Source organism: Ptychodera flava (genome assembly GCF_041260155.1).
Source record: "Ptychodera flava strain L36383 chromosome 23 unlocalized genomic scaffold, AS_Pfla_20210202 Scaffold_24__1_contigs__length_23054250_pilon, whole genome shotgun sequence".
NCBI lineage: Eukaryota > Metazoa > Hemichordata > Enteropneusta > Ptychoderidae > Ptychodera > Ptychodera flava.
In genome coordinates this window covers 197,551-222,095 of record NW_027248278.1, presented here as the reverse complement: position 1 = coordinate 222,095, position 24,545 = coordinate 197,551, and the positions used below count along the sequence as shown (strand labels likewise).

Sequence of the window (24,545 nt, the reverse complement as noted above, 5' to 3'; positions counted from 1 at the left end):
CATAACAATAGCAAGTTCACGGCGCGAAATCTAAATTAAGTATGACGGCGTCACTAGCAACAACATTACACACGAAATCAAATAGAAAGGTTACGGCGCGAAATCTAAACTAAGCATGACGGCATCACTAGCAACAAGATTAATCACGAAATCAAATTTTGAAATCATTTACCAAGAAGGAGCCATAGTCAGTGCATCGCCAAATCTGACAATGGAAAAGATATGCGCTTTATCACCACTTACACGGTCTCAATACAAAGATTTGTGTAGTGGGGAGCATCGTCGGGTCTTTGGCAGACATGCCTTATTTGCTGCAGTGAAAGAGGGCCAACTGTTATGCAGAACTCACTATGACAAATGCCGGAGAAGCAAGATCTGCATATATCCATCAACATCTGGTCACTCAACCACCTTAAGGTCCTGTCCTCTTAAGGTTTTGGTTGAGTTAAGGCAGCAGGGTTTGAATTCTATCGGTAGCGTGATCTGTCTGAGTTGTTTGCAAAGAGTTGAACACCAGGGTAAGGAATTCAAAAGTATGGGACTAAATGATAAGTTTGCTTGGAATACCAGTATCAGTCCAACCAGGGTATAGCAACACCAGCGGGTCTGGACACTTGGACTTGAATAGGTCATAATCGAGTTTGTTAAATAAACAAGTCACTCTCAGTCTCTGGTTGTACATTGACTCCTTTTATTTCTAAAGCCGACGTTTCGAACCCACACGGGGGTTCTAAATGAAAAAACAGCATATTTTTGACATTTTACTTTTTCAGTATCTTAAACATCCACAGCAGAGTTAATATTTATTTCAGTTGTTAAAAGTGAAAATATTAAACCAGTCATACTTTTAAAATATTGATGACTTATGTTTTTTTTGTAATTTCATTTTATCTCACTTGTAACAGGGAGGAATTCAAGCTCCATTTCAACATTCTTTGCCTGACTCGACTTTTGAAGAAATGGAGTCTCTTCATAATGTAAGTATCAAAATGATACAGAATTTGTGTCACAATAGGCTGTTCTATATGTTGGAGGAGAGGGGTGCATGGAGAATGCCCTTGAGTGACAGACATCCAGTCCACATTCAAGTTTAAGGATATATGAACAGTAAAATTGAAAGTATTGTCATTTCTCTAAATTCTCAATTTTATAAGTATAAGATGTGAAATTAAATATGGGATCTGCTCGTTTGTGAAATACATCAGTTATGATAAAAAGGCCGAGTCAACATTTTTGCACCAATGCTTTTTCTATAGACAAAATCATTCAATGCTTTTATCAAAAAATTGAGCACTGTGACCATACAATGCTATTTGATCACTATGATTTATTTCTTTTGACTGAGCTATGTGCAAATTTTCATGAAAATGACAATGGCAGTTCTTTTCCCAGCAATACTCAATGTAATCCTATGAAAAGAGACATATTCCATGTGTTTATAGTGCTGGTACATCCTTAATGACAGTGATATTGTGCAAAAAAAATGGAAATCTGAGAATGTGATATAGATATTTACTTTGTACAATAACTATGAACACATATTCTGGGGATTTTATACTTACTTTAGAAAAATTGTAATTCTATGGGAAAATTGTGATTTAAAATGTTTTATCAATGGGGTTTCAACTTAGATGGGAAAAACTACATATTTGGGTCATTAGGTTTCTTTTGATAAAAAGAGAAAAAAAATTCTGCTCCCTGAAATATGGTTTATACCGTAGTTTAATTGATTGGAGTGCATTATATCCATGAATAGGGTGGGAGTTGAACTGTGACAACTAGAGAATGGAACAGTTTCAATGAACAGAACAATAGAACAACAGAAGTTAAGGGGAAGGTTACCCAGCAATCTCTTTCATCAATAAATAATCTATGAAAAACTGGTGTGAAATCAGCCTTTGTTATTAACTTTTACTTACTGATAGCATGATGGCACCAATTTGAAAACCATTGGTTATAGGACTGCGTTGGAAGTGATGCAAGAGCTTAGCACTGCACTGACACTTGTAGGGCTTCTCCAGCTGTAGACTATTGGGAAACCCTTCAAGTGTCACTGCAGTGCCAGGCTCTTACCTCACTTCCACCTATAAGGCCCCAAAAAAATGTTTCTGGTCAGGTCCTCCTTCAAAAAATGGTGTGGCGACGCGCATTTTATTTATTTTTATTTTTTATTTTTTTTCTCTCAAGGGAGGGAGGAGGGTCAGTTTTATAGTTTTATCAATATAGTCACATATATACTGTTCATGCAGTCACTGATCATGCCCCAAAAAAAGAATTTTCTCTTTCTCTTCAGCCATTTTGGTTTGGTGTCAGCCACGGCCGCCGGCCACAAACAGAAAAAAAAAGGGTGATGCGCTGTTGTTCAAGTGACGCGCGCGCTGACCAGAAACATTTCTTTTTCTTTTTTTGGCCTAATCAATGGTTTTTTAAAAGGGCGCCATCGCGCTATCAGTAAGAGAAACTGAATAAAAAAGATGGATTTCACACCAGTTTTTCAGTTTTTTTATTGATGATCACCATATCGCTGGGTAGCCGTCCCCTTTAAAATATCCAAAATATATTTTAATATGTGACTTTGTCCCAGTGACCTCAGTTATATCTTTATTTTATTACCTGGAAGATAAGCTTTAGTTTTTAGCTTTTCTACTCTTATACAAAGCCTTTAAAATAATTGAAATTCAACTATACATGTGTTACATGTGTGTTCTACTGTTATTATGTCGTTCCTGCAGAATGCTGAAGAGGACTTCACATGTATCGAAACATCTTATGGTACAATTAAATATTCTAATGGACAGTTTCACGTAAAATGTGACATCTGGAACAAACTGATGACAGATGTGAAAAACTTATCAACAGGTGAATTCTTTGATTATTACTACATTTATTAGTATATTAGAAGACAGAAATTATCTAATTTGAAAGATTTGTAAAATACTGGAAATATTTGTTCCCTGTATTACTTTTACCAGTACTTACTTGATAACCTTCCCAAGGCAAATATAAATTTTAAGTTTCAGGGCTCAGCTAATTGATACAGTCTGTGTATGTATCATGAATATTAATAGTGCTGACAAATGAACTGGACTAAAGTTCAAATGTCAACAATAATAATGCACTTTACTAACATACATAGTATATTATTCACAATGCTTCATGAACAAGTAAAGTTTAAACCACAAAAAAGTATATAAAATTACACCTATCCCTTTGCTGTATGTTTTTTATAAAAGGGCACATAACACAGTCACAGGTTTCCAGCAATAGTATTTTATTGACAATTACACTGATGAAACTATGCTGTAACTTTTTTATATCACTTTGGATATTTTTAGTTTGTTGTTTAGAACCTCATTGATGAATTGATTTTCAGAATCAACACTATACTTCAGTTATTAGAATATATATTATCAAAGTGTTTATTATCTCAATGCATAAGGTGTGATTTGAGAATCGTGATTGTTAGTAGGACCATACAAATAAACTAATTATGAGAAACAACCTATTCAACATTTTGTCTCTTAAAATATGGACATTTCTTTACTAGGTTTCAACTTCGAGGATTCCGTCCGGTCTTTTCAAGAAGCCCTCAACAGGTATTACCAAACCAATCCAGACAGAAGACTGTACAACAGCGACGACATGGAGGCTTTCAGTGACAGACGCAGCCCTGGACTGTACCAAGCCATCCTGGATTCCATCTGTAGACGAGACAACAGACTGTCACTTGAAAGGTACCATTTGCAGAGGAAGAGAACTGTAGCTTTATTACACATCATTTCTTATTTCAGGTAACTTTTATGATTCAACATTAAAATATAGATCAGATATTGTCAGATAAATTTGAAATGTACATTATAGAGACTAGTCAATATGGTAATTATCACAAAAATCAATCATTTACACTTCAGTTTGGATTTCAATGTGATGCATTTATTAGCTTATCATTTTTAAATAAAAAAATTTATGTTAAATTTTTTAACGGCCTCATATTTGAAATATATCCCTGAAGTGATCATAAAAAACATAAAACTTGGCATTAAAATAATGTGTTTTAAGAATATTGCAAAGTGGCAGTACCACTTTAATACTACATTTAAAAATATATTGGCTTTTTGACAACTTACCTGCTTTTTTTCAGGTCACAGAAGTGCTCCATACTGGAAAAGGATTGTGGGGTTTCTCTCCAACAGCATGGTTTGTCATGGGAGGGTTTAGTTTTGGGTCGGGTAATGGGTTACTCTACAAGCCAGAATACCATCAAGCGGTATGAGGAGTATCTTGCCACCAAAATTGCTGAAATGACAAACAGACGTGTATTAGATGTGTATAATGTAAGTGAAATAGTTTGTTTCAATAAAACATTCTAGGTTTCAAAATGGTGAAATGATGTCAATCTTTCTTTAGATCTGCAAAAAACATGATTACTTTATGTGAAGTTTTTTTTCCCTTAGATTCAAAGTGAAAGTTAGACATTATCAAAATGAGTAATTAATATCTACTTGGCTATACCTGTTTCATCTGTGCCTAGCTCTAGGAAATTTAAAACCCATCAATTAACATATATATTTGTCTTCTTTTTTTTCCTTTCAGAAGAAACTGATATAAACTCTGAATTCAAAACCCATCAATTAACATATATTTTTTTTCTTTTTTTCCTTACAGAAGAAACTATTAATAACACTAAATATTGATGACTACCATCACATACATGTGCACAAAATTCTCACTGATATGACAACATCCTCTGCTCTCCATTTTGCTACAATCTTAATATCCATTCCTGGTTGCCCTGCCATACCAATCAACAACAACATGCACAATGTAATTAATAGTGTCACTGGTGGTGTAGATCCAGAAATTGTAAGAAACACAATACATGAAACAATGAAACAAACCCAAACAATCATGAATTCTCTACCTGCAGAATATACAAACATCACACCAGACAAGTTTGATGAAATGTTAGAACACTTCAAGATATACAAAGAATACCAGTTCAGGATGATGCACACACTTAAACACTCACATCTTGTAGACCTCCTCGAGATTCCACTCCACAGTCTAGAGAACTATCACACCTGTTATCAACACATCTCAGACAAAATTCCTGCTTTCAAAGTATATTCTACCAAGTACACTGTGGTGATGACAGCAGACTGGCCAGGATGGTTTTTCAGCAAGAAGTTACAAGCTCAGAGTAAGATTAATGCAAACATCATTCCAAGACAAGGACCACTTCATGTCAACCTCAATATTGATGAAGACCATGTGATGATGTGTTGGGCAATCTATGCACCACTTTACAAGAAGGTATTTCAAAGAGAACTTCCTCTGAAACCCAAGCCATGGCAGACCAAACTGATACTCTGTACATTCTACCTTGGTTGGAGACTGATCCGAGAACCGACCGATACTTCAAATCTTCAAATACTGCAAGGATCCAGAGGTGGATTTTGTCATCCATGCTCAAGAAGATATTCTCCCAACTTGTCTTCCGATCTGGTAACTACAGTTTGTTTCAGCAACTCATGAAGAGAATCAGTATCTTCTTTATCCAGTGGGGAAAACATCATTATGACAGGGCATGTCTTTCATACTTGAGTGATTCTCAATTTCACTCCCTCTCTTTTCCACTTCTAACATCACACTTCTCTTCATATCTCACTGCATTCACTGAAGCTCTTGTTGAGTTGTTTCATGCACAACTCAGACGACACACACAACGAACCAATATATCATCTTCTGATATCCAGAAAACAGCCAGATCTCTTAGCTGCAGTGGTTTCCAACAACAACTCACCAGTGCATTCATACCACCGGGTCAGAGGGGAATCAGCAAAAGGGATTACTCTGTCTTGGCAGGGAAGGCAGCCGAAGCTATGGCCACCATGTTTACTGAGATTGGAGCCAATGTTGGGAAGACAAAGAAATCACAAGACACAGATAGTAGTGGTTTGCCAATTGGTCCTCCAACTTACCAGCTGAAGACTTTGCAATCACAGATTCAACCCAAACAAATGCCACTTTCATATGTAGTAGCACGTGATCCTGCAACCAACACACTCTGTGATCATCCTCATTGTTCCACACCACTTGATGACACTAAAGATCTCCTACACTTACCATGCCGCCATCTCATACATTCATTACACCTTGACACTGACTCAAGCTGCCCAATATGCACACCCCTCATTCAAGATCAAGCACAGAAACTTGTCAAAGCTCTCAATGAGTCTTTCATTCAGCCTACACAATCAGCAACTACAGTTTCTCATACACAACAACAGCAAACAGATGAAGCAGCCTCTTGTAATGTTACACCTGCCATTACATACACAGATAGACATTACTACAGTTCACCTCAGTTTGGTGTTGACCTTTCAACACAAATTCAACATATACAAGTACAAAGACAGCATCACCCACCAACAAGAGCTCCTCCACTCTCATCAGCTCAACCTTTTGCCGCCAGTCGAAGGCGGTGTTCACATTGTAAACAGTATGGTCATACCAGAACAATCAACAAAGTCATCACCTGTCCTCAGCTGCTAGAAAGAAATCAGAGTCCATCAGACAATCGAGAACAGCCTCCATTACAATCTCAGTCACAGCATTCTACACATCAGGAACAGCCGCTGATACACAGATCAAGTCAGACACAGCATCATACACAAAACAACAGCATACCTCCATCCAGTCAGTCATATACAATGGTTATCTCCATGCCTCAAACACAGTTGTATCATAACTGCCTATACTGGGTATTTCCTTCTGGTTTCAGTCAGGCTGGTGTCCGACAGAGCAGCAGCAATGCATGCACTATAATTGCTCTGTATACAGCACGTCTTTTTCATTTAAATAACACAATCCTTGATCAGATCCCATCTCACGTAAACACAACACTACCACATTCAGTCAGTTCTTTATTGTATTTAGGTCTCACGTCAGGAAATGAAAGCCATGACAGGTAAGTCTAGTCTGTATACCGTTATTACCTCTAACACCAAATATAACAAGACAGAAGACACATGCTCATATGTACCCTGTTATTTAATGTGTTATGGAAAAAAATTCTACTAATTGTTCCAAATATTGTCATTATGGTTTTTACAGAGGTTGAAGCTATTAAGTATTTTGCACATCTACTGAAAAGAACTATGTTTAAGCCACATTATCAACAGCATAATGTTGAACTTATAATTTACTACTTACCTCATTATTTTTTTTTTCAGATACATGAAAGAACATGCTTCACTTGATCCAAATCTGACTGTTGAGGAGGCAGTTGCACATTGCAGGTTTCCTACACAATACAATCAAGAAATAGGCCCTGTTTACAACAATTTCAATAACACAACTGAAAGTCTTGTACATCAGTTACAACACCAGTTTTCACTTAATACCACTCACACAATAATATATGTTTCACGAGGACAGAGTGTGGTTTTCTATAAACATCGAAATAAGGTAATGATAGTTACAAACATTTTACAGAAACAATTCCTGTATACTATTAATTAGCCATTTTCATGACCCCTCCCATCCTTGTATTTCCGTTGGTATGAACCTGTCAATCAACAAAAACTCTACAACTTTACCCTTACCGAAAATTAATTCTACTGCAAATTTGCCGTAAGTTTGCTGCAAATATGCAGCAAGCATATAGCTTGCAGGAAGGAGTTGCAGAAGTTTGCAGCTAGCTGTGACCCTCCTGCAAACCCTTAAGTCAGTTTGCTGCAAATTTGCGGCAAACCAGGTTATTGCTGCAAATATGCAGCAACACATGATTGACATATTACCCACTATTTCATTACCAGGGAGTACACGCTACACACTGAGTACTGTTGCACTTCGTGACCAGTCATATGTCAGCAACACAAAATTGATCTTTCATTTACATTTTATGTTCATTTATTTCATAACAGACAATCCACTTTTTAAATTATAATAACTGGTAATGCTAGATAATGGACAGCTTCAGTTAAGCTGGTGAAAGCATTGCATAGATATAAGATTGCATATACTGCAGTGACACATTGTAATAAAAGTACCCTTTGACAATCCGGTTGGGTATATTATGGTTGGATCGAAAACTGAATTTTTAGGGAAACAAATTTTTAAAACAGGGACTTGTCTGTCTTACAAGTTACACCCTGTATTTTCTGCGAATGATACCAAATGCAAACAGTTTCGAACGAAATGTGCGTCTGATGATGGTCTATACTAAGGACACGTCGTAGACTTTTGTTACTGCAAATCTGTACCTAATGTTTCCGCTACTACCTCCAAGCAGAGTAGTGGCTGTTCTCCAAGCTATATCCCATCAATATAGTATACGGTATACGGTACGTACAATGCACTGCAGCTTACACTGACTTGGGTCCAATCGGCAAAGGGTCCAATTGACCAGTTGCCCTTACACTCTGTGTCCCATCGATGCCGCTAACAAAATCTCGCCTTCTGATAACATGGGTCGAGGTAAAAGGCCTTTGTCCATGTTTTCAGCGTTAGAGTTATATTGCCGAGCACAAATTTGAGGTTCAGTATTACACTCCATCCCGAGTCGCTGTACTAAAATTAAATGCGCTACTTCACCAACGTCCAACACGTCCTGTGTTTCAGCTGCGAGTAGCCGACCAACGTAAAGTTGGCGTCATCCTCATCCTCATCCTCATCCTCAGGTGACCTTTCTAGCTGACGCTGAATATGACGCTACTCAGCGTCAGCTTCAGCGTCGTATCCGAAGATTGCCGAAGTTGCGCTACCCGATGACGGTTAAATGATAAAATTCGCCCAAAACTTAAGAAAATAACAACTCCATTCTTTCTCAACTTTCTTTTGAATCGTAAAACTGGTTCGTAGGTAATATTTTATCGTTAGAATATCTCAAACAGACTAGTTCTTTGGAAATGTTCGTAATTTTCAGTAGTCTCGGTTACCCAGACTCCTCTGCGCTACCGGCGAGAAGAGCTGGCTACCTTCTCATTATATACACTGTGTAGTAACTCTCGCCGTAGACTGAACCTGGGCAATGGTAACTCTCGCCGTAGACTGAACTTGGGCAATGGTGTCACTTGTATATTTTGGCATAGATTGTGAAACTATATAAGGGTTCCCAGAGGGTTGTTCACATAAGCACATTACAATGTGTAAAATATGACTTTATTAATCATAATCATAATTTATTCATAATCATAATTATCACAACAATGGAGTTTCCAGACAGCATTTACACAAAGTAGACGACATTGTGTGTAAAAAAGTTATAATATTCTGTAACATTCATATTAATAATTTATTAATATTCATAATTATTTTTTATGATAATTATAGGAAAAAATAATCACAAATTATGCCTACTGGACCTGTGGATATCGTGCATGAAATACATTGTTTGTAAACAAGAAACTCGCACAGGCACAGTTGCGAATACTGGTTCCCTTTGATATGTATTCGGTAGTAGTAAGTATAACTTTATTTCTGAGACACTTACCTAAAAAAGTTACAAAATCCCCTCCCAGAACACTACTCACCATCCATGTAGATATGAAGTGACCCTGACCTATATATGAACTCACGCACGCGCAACAGCTGGCGCAGCAGATAGTGCATTGTCCTGAACTAAGCAGGGAAATTCCCTGCTGAGTCAGGTCACATTCTGAATGAGACTTGCGCAATGCGCTATGACTCACCCCACTATCAAAACGGAACGACATTCTATTCTCGGATCATTTGTTAGATAGATTCTGACTGTGCTGCAGCTCTGCATCGTTCCATAAGTGTTCCAGTGCCCATTCTGGAGGTGGATGTAAGTATATACTCGTTTTCTGGTTGTGTGAATTTGTTTTTCCTACGCCTATCGGAACGAGATTTTAGTCCCTCCCATACAGTAACCGTTCCGATCTTGAACACTGTTGCGCAATACCTTTTCAGCAGGGACTTTCCGGTAGGGACTTTCGCAATACCCTTCCAGTTGCTTAGCAACTTGTCACGTGGTTTCAGAGGTCTGAAAGTCTACAGTTTTCAGAAACATTTTCTACAGAATTTTTTCTGAACCTAACTTTCATATCCATTCAATCCATAATGTCTTAGGTATCTTTCCAGAGGAGGACTAAATCCTTCTTGTTTTTGTATTTCTAGTGCCTGTTGAATATGTTCTGAATAAGTTCTGACTCGTTTTCTGTTGTTGCACCTTTTTCTTGTATTTGAGTAAACAACTGCTTATATTGCACATAATAATGTTTATACTTCTCTCTTCTTTTTGATACTCCAGTTTTTCCTTGTATTACATCAATAATAATACCTGGTACAGGCGTCAAAGCTATGAGTACCGGAACTGTAGGAATTGCCGCTATTACAGCAGAGCTTACAAGAATTCCTTTAGTAATATTAAGAGCCATATCAATTCGACCCATTAATTTATAACTTCGTCGATATGCAGCACTTGTTCTTTCAATATAGTCGGCCAATTGTTCAACGCTTTCAACAACTGAGATGTGCATTTTTACTGTATATGTAAGGGATGATAAAAAATAATTGTAGTAATATAGAAATACAATATGGCAGAAGGAGGAGAAGATATACCACTCCAGGATTTCGATGATGCAAATTTTAATGACGATGATGATGCTACTGCTGAAACATACTTCATAGACGACGATAATGCTCTTGCAGAAGCTGATCCTTTCCTGGATAGCCCGAAGGCGGATCTTTTGGCTAAACTTAGAGTAGATAAAAAATTAAGTATGGTTAATCAATTCTTAAATGAGAATAAAATTACTGATCCGGATGCACTAAATGTATTGGCTACGGAATCTGAGATTAGGGATGGAAAGCTGTATTATAAAAACCTCAAGCTGTCTAAAGATAGAGGAGGTGGATTTTATAAGCTCACCACATTAATGAGAGAAAAAGGAGGACATGAATTTATGAGAGATGTACTCGGAGGTCGATCTAGCGCAGAGCCCGAATATGTGAGTCGCACATTGTATTCTGAAGATGTGAAAAACGATAAAATACCGGCTGAGAAGATGACGCCAGAAGACATGGGTGTATACAAAGATGAACTGACATTCTTACGGCAAGATGCTTCTGGTAATGCAGATAAAATACAAGCTTTTGAAAATAAAATCGAACAATGGAACAATCTAAACCCCGAATATAGAGCTTTTGTTGATGAATTAAAGATGGCAAATATGCGTCTTGATGAGCTTTACAGTGAAAGAGATAAAATTATGTCAGAGCAGACAGAACTTACACCTGAACTCAGAACAAGACTAGTTAAAATTAATAATCGAATTGAAGTACAACATGATATGATCAGTGGGGCACGTGAAAGACTGGCGTCGACTAGGTCTCTTCGTGATGTAATTTCTGATCCAGAATTATCACTGAGACTGAAGCTGACAGAATTATTTAAACGAAATGGTATTACAATCGCTGCAATACTGACTGCCCTTGGAATGACAATATCAACGATTGCCCTGGCTGTGACTAAAGGAGGGGGAGGGGGAGGAGGAACTGGAGCAAACACAGGAGGTTCAGGTCCGCCCAAAGTATATACAAAAGCGAAAGAAATTGTAAAGCAATTTGGTGAATGGTTAAAAACCTTGGCCGCAAAAAGTGCTGCTGCAATACCAGGTTTAATCGGCTCCCTTGTCAGTTTTCTATTAAAAACAGCAGGATCGGTTGTTGGATTTGTTGGAGAACAGCTATGGATATTTTTAACTGGATTAACATTAGTCATTATAAATAAAATTATGTATTAATATATCACACCCCCTACAACATCGACATGTTTGGTGAAAAGAATATTGCAAAGTTTCTTTCTAAAAATAAAGACCTGTTTGGTTTCTCTGTCGAATTGGAATGGTGCAAACTTCGGCGGGTAAATCGCCATATCCTTCGAGCAAATCCAGGTGTCCGACTCAAAGATGATAATCTGTATCATAACATATTAGCTTTCGTGAAGGAATGTCAAAAGACTAACTTCTTTAAGCGACTACAATTCATAAACGTCTTTCAGGAGATTGACAATGATCAAATGGAAGTCCAACATCTCCAAGAATATTGGGTTCTTCGATTGATTCGCGACACAGGCAATCGATTTATCTTTCAGGCAGACGGAAATATTTACGTAAAGATGTGATTAATTTTCTTTTTTTCTTCTACTATATACATTACATGAAAATGGGGTACGATAGAACATTATCACTGACTTTCAGCAACCGAATACCGAAGGGAACGAAGTCAGAAAGAACTCATCATGTGATTGCCCATAATCCAAGTGAGGCAGATCCAGGCCAGACACTTATCATACGATGTCCGAAGTTAGAAAGCGGAGTAGTACTAGTTCCAGATACTTTCGACCTGGTTTTTGATCTCGAAGTAATGGGAGGTGGAAATACCCGTGTAGTACAAAATGTTGCAAAAAATTTGGTGGAGCGTATGGTTCTAAAATTCGAGGGGCAGGAACTTCTCAATTTGAATAAATATAACCTTTTTGAAGGTTATCGCGATATGTTCAAACATAAAAAGGAGAGAGCAAATATGATACTGTACGGAATTCAGAACGAAAATCTAAGAAAATTGAGAAGTGGCGCGGCCGATGCAAGTACCGTCGTTTGGGATGATAATTTACTTTTTGACGTGTATAAAACAAAATATGCTATTCGTTTGACTCATCCCCTCGTGACAGGCCATGGGGTTGCATATCCAAAAGAGTTAGGTAGTCATATCGAATGGGAAATTACGTTGTCACCACCCTCCCAAGTAATTCGCAATACCCTTGGTACTAATAACCCCAATTATAAATTAAAAAACATTCAAATGGAATATGAAACAATAACTGACCCCGAACTCGCGAGGTCAACTGCTGGTTATTACAACAGTGGGAAAAGTTTTCTCTACGAGCATATACATTATTTTAGAACAATCCCATTCAAAGAATCAACCACGGTTATCAATGAAAATATAAATGTACCATGACGTAGCATTAGAGGTATTGCGATACTCTTCACTGATCAAGAGTTTCCTAGGTTTGCGAACAGTGAACTTTACCATAATCCACGCATTGAATCTGTGTCTGTATCAATCGAAGGCATTGCAAATAAAGTGCACGCTCAGAAGATGATACCAAGACAATTTTGGCGAGAGGCACGACGGTATTTTGCTGAAGATAAAGATTGGTGTGAAATTGATATAGATGAATCCAATTATTTGACGGGTGCATTCTGTCTGTTTATCGATCTGCGTAGCTTTAAAGATATTGAGTTTCATGGAAATGGTCTTAAAGTAATGAACACAAAGGATGGAATACAGCTTGAAATCTTGAAGAAAGACGCTTCAATTAAGGATGGCGATGACGCTCGCGATCATAATATGTTTGCCCACGTTTATGTTATTAGTGATGCCCAGGTCACTGTTGAAAATAGTAGATTAAAGTCTTTACAATTTTAACCGTAACTCATTCCTATCGGCCGTGTTTCTGCCAGCCATTCGCCCGTGTCTAGATTATATAGCTGCACACGCTTGATATCATTTGGTGCCATCATGATTTTACTACGCTTTTCACTACGGATTTCTCCAGCCTTTTTCCGTACAAACTGTACAAATTGTGCCTGCTCGGGCTCGTTCCTAGTTTTAAACAGATCCTTATAGTCTTCAAAGTTCAAATGTTTTCTAACACAAACATCTTTTATCCCTTTATTTTTTTTCGTCTCGGAAGTTGGAGTCCGAAAAGCGTATACTTTGGAACGAATACCAACAAAATCAAGAATAGGTACACCATTCAACTCATCTTTAAATTTACCTATCACTTTTTTATTAATCTTCGGAAAGTTGGCGGGCATCCCACTAGTATCATATATAGACTTCTCACCATTCTTTTCCACATCTTCCCTAACTATATCATTAAAAGTTACGTCTGCAGAAGGAAGAGGCACACTGTAAACAAAACTGTCAGTATCCATGTAGGCTAATCGTATTCCAGGGAACCGTACCCGAAAGTAATTGTAATGCATATCATACATCAGCAGCTTAGAAAGTTCAAGCACCGCCGTGCCAATGAAAACTGGCTTTTATATTCATATCGATCCCTTTTCAGTTCCAGGAGAGCACTGTCGCAGGAGTCTCCATCCTCTTCGGAAGTTATGGTAGTTATATGTTTCAACTTTGGATTATACTTCTGAATCTTTTTACAGCCGGAACCGTTCCTACCCGAAACAAATCTAAAATCTCTGTACTTTCAAACATCTTCTATTGTCTTGCCGAACATCGCGTTATTCATCAACTTATAGAAATTCTTTTCAAAATCTGTCTTTCCCTTTGTCCTCATTTCAGTGTTAAAGGCAATATATTGTTTGAGACACGCCCTCTCTTCAAAGGCAAGCACCCGATGCACCTTTGTCAGTCGCATTCCCATCTGAAGATAGAATTTAAGCAACTTGTAGTGTAAGACGTATTTCTTTCTGTCCAACACACTTGTAATCAGTCGAGTGCCCTGCCTCTCAGGAAATTCGAAGTGATGCGGCGCAAGTGGCAAATCGCTGTGTTCTTCATGTAATTCGACCGGATATTCTAAGTCTACTTCTAGAAAACTTGGTGGAAATCTAGTGCCGGGTCCCCAATCAAATCCTGCTCCGTCATTCTGAGCAGACCATTCTAACAATTCTTCCATTGTCATCCAATGAAGTCCGCCCGTAGGCATTGCCTCACTCATTGCCCAGCCGTAGAGATTGTTTGCATCGAGATATTTTATTTCGGACAATGGTTTATCTGGATTCCAGTTCCCACCAGCGGCCTCATCAGGCTCGTCTGTAGCGTAAGCCGGATGATTTGTCTGTAAATAATGAATATTACACTGGCTGATACCACCTCTAATTCCCCGTTGTACGAAATCCATCTGTTCGGCATCTTGAATGAGACCAAATTTATTACCTGTATAAAGTAACATAGCATCCCATGTCAAGCCGGGCGCTGACATGTAGTGGGCTGGGTCTAATTTGTATGCTTTTAAACATGTGTCACGGAAATTTTCGAATATATTTGCAAGAAGTAGAACGTCAGTCTCACAATAGAATTCCATATAATCACGAATCATCTTACATCCAACTTCGTCCCATACTCGCAAAGCATGTTCGTAATCGGACTCTGAAATCCCCTCTTCCGTCAATTCGCTATAAAATTTGTGTCTCGGTGGTAGCTCCTCTTCTTCCAATCGCTCTGGAGAATCTAAATATTCATACGGAAAGAAACCTTTCGCTCTTTGAATGTCCGGGTACGAAAGTGGTACCGTCCACCCATCCTCCGGCACAGTCTTTGCCAACTTCGCTAGCGACCCCATCGTCAACTGAGCACTGTCCATAAACTTTATAGAAAAGAAACGTTTCTTTATCTCCCTCCCCCCTCCGGCGACAACAATTGAGGCGTGAAAAATAAATGTTTTCGAGAGACCCATAATTCCACCATTGCCCGTCTTAGCTATGATTTTAGGCTCTGGTCCGGAACCATCATCTATTTCATGTAATTCTTTCAAAATAAAAGAACCATCGTATCCCTTGAGGTTGTGAAAGTAGATAGGAATGGTTCTCGACGGACGGCACTTTTCACAATAAAAAGTCGTTCCGTCTTGGTATACTGCCGGCTCTCCACATGCAATACAGACTGGATTGCCGTAATTAGAAGGATCTTTCATCGGTTTTATTTTCCAATAATACGATTTCGAATAATACTCAGCCCTCCGCTTCATATCTTTAGAAATTCTGTAACACAGGAGAGCCCGATGAATGTTCTGTAACCATAAACTTTGGCTTACCGTCCAGTCCCCACCGTTCCACCATAACATACGACAGACAGATTGGAATGTGTCGGCCAGTGCCCCGCTCAATAATTGCTTCAGTATCTGCGTAGACGACGTAGGGGCACGGGACCTTCTTCCGATGTCCTTCAAATTGACATACTTCCTTAGGAAAAACTGGCTGGGCAGTGTCTGTTCCACAATATTCTCATGTTCTTCCAACTCTCCTGTTGACGCAAATCCTTTTCCACAAACCGTACAAATACACTTCCGTCTGTGCACATTCTTACTATTTTTATTAGAATTAAGAAGGCGATTTTCCGCAGTAATTGGTACGAAGTGGGCCCCGCCGTCTTCGCCGACTATTAGTAAAATCTTCGCTGTCTGCACCGTTCCACCTTCCGTTCTGTTAGGAGCTCCACTACTATAAAACACAGTTATGCCGGACGGATCGGGATCGGACTCGTAGATCTGAAATACTGTGAGTCTGATGCCCGGATTTTGTCGCTCAAAACGCTCGAAAATAGTATCATCGGCGGGCGTGGGGAATGGTATTCCATCCCAACAGTAATCGGCCATAAATGGAGTGTACGTATTCCAATTTTTTCTGGTATTACCAGCCTTCTTTTTACGAAACTTGGGATCGCTCAACTTTAAACTTGCTACGACGGCATACTGGAAGCAGTCCTCGGCGCCTCTGAGTAGGACCAGATCGCTCACACATTTCTTATTTTTCAACCATTCCGGCAGTTGGAGGCCGGGGCCAGCCCCAAGTAGTAATTCTACCAGTCTTACTTTAAATTTAAGTATCTCCTCGAGAACTAGGCCTGAACCCTCAACAGCTTCAGCTTTATCAAGCCATTTTTTGTAGTCTTTTACTAATTGTTCTTTCACTGCCGCCCCTCCCTTATCTTTTGTGTATATACCCCCCTTATAGTTAACATAGTGTGTGCGATTTTGCACACTTTGATCTTTTGGATTTGAAAATTTGACTTCCATTTCTGTAAAAACACGGTACATCTTTCTTTCTTTGGCCATACCTTCAATATCGATCTTGACGATATCCTTGACTCGCTTGACTTCGTAGGAAAAATCTTTTTCTATAACTACACCTTTGAATGTCCTCCGTAAGCGACGTTTTTTTATGCTGTAATGCACAGTAAGTGTCCTTGGAATAAACTGCGGCGGCACCTCCTCCCATTTCTTCACCAATTCTTCTCTAAGATCATTGAAATCTATCCATGGTTTTTTACCGAAGGGATTTTCTAGAGTAAAACCTTGACCTGAAGAATCTGTTAAATCTGTGTGAGTCATGGTATACAGATAATTCTGAGTGTCTAGCCCTCTATTTAAATCGAGGTCAAGTATATCGGCCAATTGGTTTATCTTATATTCATTCACGATTGGATCCATTGTACTGTCCTATATATATCATAAATTTTTCTTAAAAGAAAATATCTATTCTAATTCATCAAAATCCACTATAATATTTTTGGCAGCATTTATTTGTTTATATATCTCACCTAATCTTTCTAAGTCGACTAGTTCTTCCGCATCTTGAATTTCTGGTTTATTAGGCGCAGCACAAAATAACCTCTCAACAGTGAAAGAAAGAGCACGTTTATTTAAGCGCGGTTTAAATGCTAAGAATTCTATCTTACTACCTTTTCGGATATTAGGTACAATAGCAGGATTTTCTCGGACTGGCAATGGGCTCACTGCTTTAAAAGCACAGTCAATTTCTTGAACCATATCAATACATGTATCGAAATCGTGAGGCCCTCTTTTAAACCGAAATTTAAAATACGCCACGCCCTGTGCCTCGCTCCCTCGCTTCTGATACACTTTAGATGGATTGTAAAATCCAGTAGTATTCTTGGAGTGAGCGGCTAGGCTTGCAGCATAACTTTTAGCAGTGCTTGCATCGAAACTTTCACCTAAGGTACGGAATACTATCAGATCGGTAAACTTTTGAAGACTCGGTTGCCAACGGACACACATTTCATCACATGTAGCTGGATCTTTAGAACCGTACTTAGGTCCGATGTTGAAAACTACTTCTAGCTCACTGTCTACATATATAATAGGATCTACCAAAGATTCACCAAATATGAGTTTGCCGTCACTGATTTGAATATTGTCTTCTCCGGTTTCAAGTATTTTTATTGCATCTGAAATAGAAAGGATTGCCATTGTCTTTCGTAATATATCTTTACGAAAAATAATTTTAAAAATTTTTTTCTATTATATATATAGCACAAAAATGTCATACATATTCATAAATGGTCCAATTGGAAGTGGTAAGAGTTACGATGCAGTAAATTTGGCGGAGGAAGTTGCTACGGTGACTCACGTACCAGAATTTGACACTAGTTTTTCCAGCAACATTGCCGACTTTTATAATGGGCGCCACGTTTCGATTGCTGATTTTCAGAATCAGTTTATAGAACATACTCTTAGTTTACAATGTCAGGCTGGGAAAGCCAACTACGGGTACATTATTTGTGACTCTTCCATAATTCAACATCTAACTTTTTCTCGAATCCGAGGCGTGGCAGCGGAAGAAAAAAAGATTGTTTCTAGAGCATTTGACCATTTACATAGTTTCATTATCATATTCAAAGATATGCCTTGGGATTATTGCAGGCGGAATGTGTTGACTCGAGCCAGGTCGTACGAAATAGCTGCCTTAGAAGAACTAGAAGAGATTCACAACAAGTTCAAACAGACTTTCTTAGAAATTTGCCACGACTACAGGCTTCCATGTTTGGTAATTCATCAATCTCTTACGCCTGAAGTTCTCAAGAATATACTTAATCCAACAATTGATACCGAGACAGTCGGACCAGTAGAATATCCACGAGCTTTTGACTTTGGAATTGCATGGAGCGGCGGTGGCCAGGGATTTTTAATAGACGGTTTCAGCAAGGAGGAACTTGAAAAAGCTTATTATCCACCTGGTCAAGAACAACTAGAACAACCTCGAGTCTCACTCAAGAACCTACACAAACTTCTTAACGGTTGTGAATCTGTGCATGCTTATAATGCTCCGTTTGACTTACAGGCACTTGATATGATGCCGAAGGAACCTTACGGTTCTGTAAGACGCTTTGAAGTTACTTGTCTATGGCTCATGTCAGTTGTGTACATTATACTTCAACCAGAACTTATAGATAACACTGAAAAAGGAGGACTCGAAAGAACGGATAAGGGCAACATGCACAGTCGCTTTGAAGATCTTGCAAACTTAATATGTTCAGGAACCGAGGTACCACCTCATCCACATACTGCCAAAAAAGATGCAATAAGTGAACATTACTTACGACAGTACATGATAAATACTTGGCCAGGTGGTTGGAAGAGGAGTGGTAAGCTGACACTTTCTTCTTTCAAGAAATTAAGACTTCGTCCATGGTACTTATTGAATAACTTTCGTAAATACTTACGTTAGTACTTGCGTTAGTACTTACGAAGTACCAGCACAGGAACTTACGAAGTACTTACGTTAGTACTAATAACATTTTCCTCTGGCTCCCAACTATTGAAATTTTCTGGATAACCTTTCCATTTTATCAGATAATATTTCTTCCCTCTAATTTTTTTCGTCTTCAAAATTTGTTCTACTCTGTACAGCTCATCGAGGCCTTGTTCCGAAAGGGCACTCTGAAGTTCATCAGAATAGAAAGTGCCGAGTATTTCCTCTCCATTCAGATCTTTTATCTTGTAAACAGGTGGTGTTCCCAATCCAGCCGCATACACAACTTTTGAAACTACGAAAATCTCCTCTGTCCAATTTGGTAAATATCCTTTCTTAAAAGTGGTCTTGTATTTTGTAATTCGAACCCGTTCTCCCGGCTTGAATTCAGGGTCAACTCCCATGGCTGCCAACTCAGGACCAAATAGTGTATAAAATGCCTGCCAATTGTTCTCCTCTGTTACGTCGACGGGTTTCATTTTGATACTTCCATGAACGGTGTTGTTGTAATTCTCAAGAAGTTCTGGTAGAATGGGGAGCCAGGAACGTGTCTGTTTATATGTAAAGTATTTCCACATCATCGTCTTAAGAGTCCGATTAAAACGTTCAACAACGCTAGCTTTTTTGTCACTGTAGGTGTGAAACCAATGAATTCCCACCTCCTGGAGCCACCCCTGCATTTTTCGATTAGTAAATTCCCGCCCCTCATCTGTCTGAAGTTTGTCGGGCCTTCTCCCGGATTTCTTAATCACGTCTTGTAGCGCCTGCAACGTGTGTTCAGCCGTTTTTGACTGTATCGGCCTGGCCCATGCATATTTGCTGAGCACATCGATTACTGTTAGCATGTATCGAATGTTATGATTTTCTTTTGCGAACGGGGGAGGGAATTCCACGAGGTCAGCCTGCCACTGTGAGTCTATCGATGTTACAAAAACGCGCCTCCCCCTCCGGAAGGCACCGCGAGTACGAGGTACCGGTTTATGTAGATTATAAGTTAGCTGAGTTTTTAACCAGTCCTGCACCTCTTTCTTAGTAACGTGGAGTCCGCTGGAGCGTGCTGCGTCATATAATTTTTGTACACCTCCAAAACCAGTTTTCGGGTTGTAATATAATTCTCTAAGAGTACCTTCGAGGGTGTTGCCTTCAATAATTGCTATATTATACGAAAAATTTTATGCCGAACGGATCCCGTAAATGAAATACTAGTTTACTGAATGGTGTATCTCTTAATTGCTCGATTATGTCCGCGAGCTTCTGGCCTGACACAACCATTCCATAATCTTTAATAATAGTCTTATTGTCTTTCATGCTCGGTGTGAAAAATAGTACTAACATCTTTATGTTTTCCCTGAATGGTTTACAAATACTAGTATATTGCTGAGTCAGAACCCAGACAGAAAATCCTTTATGTCTTCCACTGAAACCAAGTTCGACTAAAGTGTCAGTGCGCTTCTTTATATCTTTGGACGCGGCGCAGTCGTCGAGTACTATTAAAGTGTTCGTGCGGGCCCATTCCTTATATACGTAGGCTAGTGTATCACCCACAGCATCGAGTCCGACTGGAAATATAAACACATTATCTTCAGCGAAAATGAATCTTCTATTATACGCTTTATTATCAATGAATGTCGGGCAAATGAATATCACATATTCGAATTTTTCTCGGTACGGACCGGTGAGGAGGTCCAACATAAATTCTGTCTTACCACATTCCATCGGTCCAGTTATAATCATGTTGAATGGCGGGGTAGCGTATATTGACATTTCCTCTGGATCTATATACTGTAAATAAATGTAATAAATGTTGCTAAAGATAACAACCCAATTTTACCATATTCGTGAATAGGGTCTGCGGTGAGTGTTGCAGATGCTGCCCGTTCCGAAGGCGATAGGGGAGGGGAGGGGAGGCCCCCCGACTCGTATCAGTCGCTCCTCCGACCTTACGCTCGTCCTGCCACTTCACAGGATCCTCCCCCCCTTCCATCTCATGTATAGCACTTTCTCGAACTTCCGTGTTTATATCACCATTCACCCCGAAGACCATAGATTCAGTTGCATATTGCAATTCATTATCATAACCCGAGATTGCCGGGCCCGAAAGGATGACCATTTTAGACGGTAAGAGAAGTAAATTGGGTGAAACTGCCATATCAAGTTTGACACCAGTATTCATTATTGTGTCTTGATATCGCCTATAACTGATTACTTTGTCAGTATTACGAATTTCATCTTCGAGGAGAACGCCGAATTCTTTTCGGACTTGCTCTGCACTGCCAGTATCGCCCACAATGGTACTGCGAATATTAGCTTGTGCGCCAAGTATGCAATATACATAGGCTTCAAGGCTTTCATTGAGGCGGGCGAGACCGGCCTTTGTTAGTCCGGAGTCTCCCTTCAGAGGAATGAAACTATTATATTGCCCTCCGATCCATCATTCGGAAGAAATAGTAGTGTGGTCGTTCTTTGTCGGACAGTACATGTTTTTTCTTTCCAAAAATTGTATGTGTATAGAAAACGCCTCCGTCGGCAGAGAGGAAAAAGTCATGACCGTTGTATACAGCGTGCGGCTGTCGAACGGGCCATGATTAGTGTAATATTCATAACCATAACCAAGACCCTTATTTTGACCTTTTCGATATCGAAAGTCGGACTTCGTTGGGCTTATATTTCCAAATTCTGTACATAGAAGTTCATATTGGACGAGATTGTATGGATTGTCGCTGGCTTTGAAGGTGGGGGTATCGTCTGGAAGTGCAACACCCATTTCATGAAGGATCCTACGTATTGTAAAATATACATGGAAACGGCAGAATGATCGTATTTGCGGAGGAATTATTTGGGAGGAAATTTCCTTCGGAACCGAAGAGATGGGCGAATGATATACCACAACCAGTAGTGCTGCACCATACGGCGAAATTCAGTTGCTGGTCCCAATATTTCATATGCGGGCTGCCCAGCCAGACATTACTTTCTTTCGCTGATCGATGAGTGATTACGTTATCTTTGAACACATCCCTTGGATGAAAAGTAAATTTTTCTGTCGGCGTTACATATATTTCTAAGTCCATGAGAAAAGGTTTTATTCCCCCATTCGGTTTGGAAGGAATATCAGCATGCTGTACTGTCGGTACGCTCGTCTTATTCAATTGAAAAGCAACTGGGAATAGGTCTGTACTCATTATTTGTGTTTCTATATACATATAGATTTAAATGGAGGAGAATTTTCCTGGAATCCCTGTCGGAATCATTCTAACATTCCAGACTATGTTAATACTTTATTTCGGATTCAGGTTAAAACGAATTTTTTATTTTTTACTAAGAATAGATAACATACTGCAAACAATGGAGAATTTAATAAAGTCATCGGCAGCGGCAAATACGACAGTGCCCTATCTGAACGGTTCTGAAGGGCCAACCTCAGTGTCGGACGCTCAATCCATAATAGAGACAAAACGTGAAAAAATACTCTGTGTCATCGCAAGTGGCCAAAGTAAACTATTTTTTGGTAAGGAGATTTCAGTTGCTGACGTAGAAAAATGGAGAGATGAAACGGTGGATAAAGCCTTCAAAATGTACGAAGCGAAATACAGTTCTCTTATAAGTGATACCATCACTCAAAGTTTCATAGATCTAGGAGCCCGTGCAATAAGTCAGGTAGTTCCAATCGATGACCGAGATAACTATGCCACTGATCTTAAAAAGGATTTTATTCTAAACAGTGAAATAAAACGATTATCAGGACGGATAGCCTACACATGGGGGCCCGTGATTGCTCTAATTTCTACCGGTTTAATTACGGGTAAACATTTAAATTTTAAAAAAATCGGGTTTAATATAATACCCGAAATAAATGGATTCAACTTCGCAAACGGTTCCGACTCAGCAAACGGAAATGACGACGACCCCCACACCGCAAACGGAAACGACTCCATCAGAGGCTCTGCCAGGGACGATCCTACCACCAACACCGACACCTCCGACACAGCGCAATGTAGAGAAAATTTTGTTACCGCTGAAGCATCCAGGGAGAGTTGCTGCAGGGAAGCGACTAGCGGAATGGAACAGGCAACACAGGAAGAATAAACTCCAAGTAATGAAGGGGGAGGGGGAGGAGATTGATGCGGTAGCGAGCCCCTTTCTGGACCCCTCTCAGAACGGTTCCGGGGGGAGAGTACCACAACAGTGTGATAGCTCACGCGATAGCTGGTATAATAAATGTTATCTTGTTTTAGGAATTGTGGGAGTTTCATTGACTGCATTAGGACTATATTGGGGGCGTGCTCGGCATAATTGTTCCCTCCGGAAAGATGAACCACTTCAGAAAGCGAAAAAAACAGAATCCGTAGCGGCTCCTTCCGGAACAGTTCCGACAGGGGAGGGGGAGGGGGAGGGGGGACCCAGCTCCTCTACATTGCATGAGATGGAGTAATACATATTTTTATTATGACTAATGTTTCCAATGACGAAACATATAACTTCCGAAGAGGATGGCGATTCCTGCAACAGTGTCCTACTAAACCTGTTCTCCAACTCCCAATATTTTTTTTATTTTTCTATTTTATATACTAGTCAGCAATCATGGATACTAAAACAGTTGTAAACACAATGTACGATGGTATTGTAATCGCAGGACTTGCGATGGGATATCTAATGATCTCCAGCAAATTTCTGAAAATGGATATGGGCGATCCAAGTCGACCAAATTTAATTCGATTGGCAAAATTAGGCGGTGCGACTGCTGCCGCGGTTGCGACAAAAGATCTTCTTGAACAGAAAAATATTATTCCTGCAGAACCTTATACTTTGTAATGGGCACCTTCGGAATAATAATATTATTCATCGAACACTTATACTTAGTAATATATACATACAACGTACAACGATGATCATTTGGATTGTAAGCAAAACAGGCGAACCGGTTACTGTTAATTTTAACCCTAGCATTGACATAGCAAAGTTTACTAAAATAAGACTGCTAGAGTGCGGACTATATAATTCATGGCATAACATAACGAGGGCGAATAATGTACTAAAATATCAAGAAGGAAACGACCCAAAAAATAAGACAACAAAATCAATACGTCCGGGTAACTACAATATTGATACGTTAAACAAAGCAATCGGGTTGAAGCAAAAAATTAATTTTGAAAAACAACTGCCGACAAACCATGTTTATCTAACTTTGGCTAAAGATATTAAAGTCTATTTCAATGCCACAGGTAGCTTCGCCAACGTCGTCGGCTTTTCAGATAAGCCAGAGGATAACCCAGT

The 24,545-nt window shown here is 39.2% G+C and overlaps 1 long non-coding RNA gene across 3 annotated transcripts in view; it reads right to left on the bottom strand.

Annotated features, from left to right (window-relative positions):
- Positions 1–669: 669 nt before the first annotated feature.
- The window catches only part of LOC139124551 (uncharacterized), a 53,999-nt gene continuing 30,123 nt past the window's right edge, over positions 670–24,545 (bottom strand). Inside the window, exons 3-6 of one of the 3 annotated variants that reach the window (XR_011549955.1) lie at positions 7,216–7,306; positions 6,430–6,548; positions 4,128–4,296; positions 670–3,701 (exon numbers count right to left, since the gene is read on the bottom strand). This is a non-coding gene — a long non-coding RNA (uncharacterized lncRNA). The remainder of the gene's footprint in view (positions 3,702–4,127; positions 4,297–6,429; positions 6,549–7,215; positions 7,307–24,545) is intronic. The other 2 variants (XR_011549953.1, XR_011549952.1) reach the window with 2 other exon arrangements.